Below are 4,614 nucleotides of genomic sequence, written 5' to 3'. Positions count from 1 at the left end.
ATGGTTGGTTTCGGACCCTCCCCCAAGGGCCACGAAATTCCCCCCTCTTCCTCCATATATACAACCCTTAGGGCACCGTTTAGACTTTGAGTTTTGTTTAGATTGAAGTTCGCCATAGCTGCAACTTTGTGTACTTCGTTTGTGTTCAACGACCAGACAAAGGCGTCACAGAACCCCACCTTGATCAATAAAGCTTTCCTCTTATATTCGCAATATCCAGATTGCAATCTTAGTTTCTTGCTTGTTCTTCGTTTGCCTGCAGGAAACAGACCTTCGTGGTCAGGTTGATCGTGCTCCGGCGTGGTCAATAACCTCTCAGAGTTGGTTTAGCGATTTCTAAGGCGCGACGTCCTTGCATTTTCGTAGTCGGATCGTCAAAGTCGACTTCCTCCAAAATGATAGCCACCATCTCATCGAAAGATGAGACACCTTTGCCCCTATCATTATAGCCCGGTGCTCAGTGTGAACACATGTTAGTTTGATCAATGTGAACAGATTTGCAATTACTTATTGCATTGTAATCTGCAATGTGACGAGAAACAATGTCAAAATTTATTGATGGGTCTGGGCCTACAAAGCCCGTTTCTATTGTTCTGGCTCATCGCAAACAGTTCTTATGGACCAACCGTATGCCACGCATCGAAAGGCCGAAACGGTTCCCACATGGCGTATGTGGGCCCGCGTTCTCAGATGTACGTGTACGTGTCTGCCCACTATCACACACGGTCAAGATATCACCATCGTGTCCGATGGATGTGGGATGGCGCCTCCCACGGGATGCTAGAAGGTTGCCAACGTGGTTGCTCACCATTGAGGCGGCCGCGGCGCACTCTGTTTGTCATTGAGGCAGTCGCAGCGCACTCTGCTCCTATCCGTCCGCGTTTGCTCGCCATTGAGGCGGCTGCGGGGTGCTTCGCTCTGGCATCCCTGCGCGCGCTTTGCTCGCCGTTGAGGCAAATTTACAACGGAAACGGTTAATGATTGTCTTCCATATTCAGGATAATTTAAAATGCCACATGCGGCATCGCCCAAAACACTCGGGACCTACATATGCATACAATTATAATAAAATATAGGCTAAAAAGCTGTGCTGGTGGCCTTCTGACGACGGTCTTCTCGGACTCCACGATCAGCATAGCACCCTTGCGGCCGTTCATTCCAAGTGTCCCGTCCCGCCTCCGCGTATGGAGCTGCTGGCGCTGGGCGGCTCTTGGGGCTGCTGGGCCTCTTCAAGAAGAGCTTGACAGCGTGCAATCGCGCGCATGACAACTCCATGGAACCGCTCCATTTCCAAGTCTTTGGCCTGGTAGCAAATTCCGTCCATCACCTGCATTCTCAAGATACCACGTTGGCGATGTTCTACTTCGTCGGGGACGTCAACTCCGCCAAGGATGCGCTCGAGCCTGTCCACCACATCGTCAGGATCGAGGTTGACATGGTCGCCGCCGGCAATGATGAAGCCGCATGCTAGCTATGTCTTAACTGAAACGTAGAGGTCCTCTACCCATTCCTTGCAGGGCATCAGGCTCTCGATGAGCACTGGTGACGGCAGCTCTTCGGGTTGGTCATCAATCATGCCGCCGAGCAGCTCTGGATCTTCTGCACGGTGGATGGCAAACTGCTCATCACACTTCCTCTACACTATGTCGATTGTGCGCCCAAGGACTGTCACGCCGATATTGCCGCCGATGGGCCATGGTGCCTGCACATGTCGATGAAGCTCTTGCTCCCCGACCTGCTCCGGCTCGTTCTCCTCCCCAAAGATGTAACATAGGTAGGGGTCGACGTCGAAGCTTTGGTTGTTGCCTGGCATGCTTGCAATAGCTAATGGTAGATGGGTGAGGACTAGATCTGCGCAGAGTGTCGCGACGATGCGTTGCCACCTGGGTTATATGTAGCAAGCCATTAGCTGGTGGCGGGAAACCATTGAGGGAAGAGGCATGGATTTTATAATTCGCCCATGTGTAGCGCGGGAAGACTAAGTGGAGCACACACATAACTCGAATACTGTATGCAGTGCCACATGTTATTTATCACACACGTGTTAACATAAGGAAATGTATGTGTAACTTACTAATCATTGCACATGAGTCCTCGTAGACGTATCATGTCCGATACTCCTAGCCACCGCAAGCAACTAGTTTGCATTTTCAAAGTTTTTTGTACAAACAGAATCACACACGAACTAACTGTAGTAACCATTTGTGTTATAATTTCTCATCGTAAACAGTTCATCCGAGTGGGCTGTTTGCCGCATATCACACACATCTTGTTTACACGCATCATTTGTGTTCTTTTGACACATCACAAACAGTTCATCTATGTGAACTATATGCCGCATATCACACACATCTTGTTAAGTTGAACCATTTCTGTTATGTTCCCTAATCGAAAATAATTCGTCCGAGTGAACCATATGCTGTATATCGCACACACCTTGATCTGGCTGACCATTTCTATTGCATTCCCTAATATCAAACAGTTCATCAAAGCAAACTATATGTCGTATATCGCACACACATTGATATGGCTGCCTGTTTCTGTTGTTCTATCTCATCGCAAATAGTTCATATAGATCAATCGTATGCCCTGCATCACACACATAACTAAAATCTAAACCATGTTTGATGTCTCCGCCATCGTAGACATTTTGCATTTTTTGACTTTTTTTACATCCCCATTTGCGATTAATGCATCGCACACAGTTTCGTCAAAGGGTCTCTGATCGTAGTGTCGCGTTAGCAGCATCCTAAAGTAGTGAATGTTCCAGAATGATCAGCTCATCCTTCTCAAAATAAGTGGCCCATAGTGATTCCTCTTGGCCCATGTTGCAGTTTGAGGACATGTTGAGCCCAAAAAAGATGGTTTCATAGAGGAAAGATACAGTAACGTTGCACTCTCTCCATCCCACAATATAAAATATTTTCGCTAGCAATTTTCTGAATTATTTTCCTTCTTAACAAATTTTAGGGATTACATATATTAACTCCTACTTTTTTATAATGTATTTTCTTTCTGCATATATACATAAACAATATTTTCTTTTTGCCTTGAATCTATTAGCAAGTCTATGGGTTATTTTTCTACCAAAAATCACACCATAATAATTTTAAAACATGTGTTGCAACTGCATACATACTAGTATCTTCAAGCAGACAAGTTTCCTGGAAATTATGAAGACACTAAAAGAGTAGCTTGTCAAGCCAACACGTATGATGTAGGGTGGAACCCTAAACGGCCGATATTTCACGAAAGGAGCAAATCCCGACGAAGAACATGAAGAACACGAGGGTGAAACGGAGGAAAACACGAGAGAAATCACTAAACCAACAAGATATAGTCACACATATGCTAGATCCTCGAAACACAAAGGGGAAAACACGATCCAAAGTCAAGAACGGACGATACAAAGGGTAACCGGTTCTTCTCCGTGAGGAGGTCTAGATGGGGCCACCCAAGAGGGGGTCTTGAATCCGCTTGGAAGGATCTTCTTCGGTGGAGGCGCGATCTCCGAGGAGAAGGTAACCAAGTGGATGAGCAAAGCTCTCACACAAACATGAGCTAATCCTTTGCTAACCCTAAGTAGGAGGAGGAAGAGGTCTATTTATAGTCTTAGTGCAAAAGAGGGGCGAAGTGAAGGGGTACATGGGCTTCGGCCCGAAACTGTGCGCAGACAGGTACCAGACGTCCGCTGGGGACCGGTCGTCCGGTGGCTCAGAGGGGACCGGACGTCCGGAGTCGTCGGACTTCTGCCAAATCCGTTCTGTGAAGGATGCGCCGGACGTCCGTTTAATTTGGCTCGGGTGCGGAGTCGCCGGACGTCCGGACCTTGTCGGTCGTCCGCTCGCTTGAGGGTGTGGCCGGTCGTTCGGTCCTGGCCAGACGTCCGCTCGCTGTAGCCTGTGTTGGCTGGGACACGGGCATGTCGAGCTTCAGGCGTCGGACGTCCGTTCCCGACCGTTCGTCCGGTGGCTGTAGTTTTGTAACACCCCGGATGTAACTTTCCACATTTGTAACTCCAACTCTTGCCATTTTCGGCTATGTGTTATGATATTCCCTCCGTGGTTGGGTTTTTGTCTTTAGTTTTGCATTTTGTTCATGTCATGCATCTCATATCATGTCATCATGTGCATCTCTTTTGCATACGTGTTCGTCTCATGCATCCGAGCATTTTCCTCGTTGTCCATTTTGCAATCTGGCACTCCCACATGCACCGGCGCACCCCTCTTGTTTCTTTTCGTGAGCGGGTGTTAAATGTTCTCGGAATGGACCGAGTCTTGTCAAGTGGCCTTGGTACACCACCGGTAGGCCACCTGTCAAGTTTTGTTCCATTTGGAGGTCGTTTGATGCTCCAACGGTTAACCGGGTAACCGCAAAAGCCTTTTGTGTGTTGCAGCCAAACCCCCCTCCAAACAGCCCAATAACCCATCTAAGTCCCCTCCATGCTCTCGGTCGTTCGATCATGATCGTGTGGGCGAAAACCGCATTCCATTTGGAGTCTCCTAACTCCCTCTAGCTATAAGTGAGCCCCCGGAATTTTCGCGCAGACGAAACCCTAACCCCTTCCCCTCTCCGCCGCCGGACGCGTCCGTCCCGCGCCGGACAGATCGCGCC

Source organism: Triticum aestivum, chromosome 6D (assembly GCF_018294505.1).
Source record: "Triticum aestivum cultivar Chinese Spring chromosome 6D, IWGSC CS RefSeq v2.1, whole genome shotgun sequence".
NCBI classification, from domain to species: domain Eukaryota; kingdom Viridiplantae; phylum Streptophyta; class Magnoliopsida; order Poales; family Poaceae; genus Triticum; species Triticum aestivum.
This window is presented reverse-complemented; position numbering follows the sequence as displayed.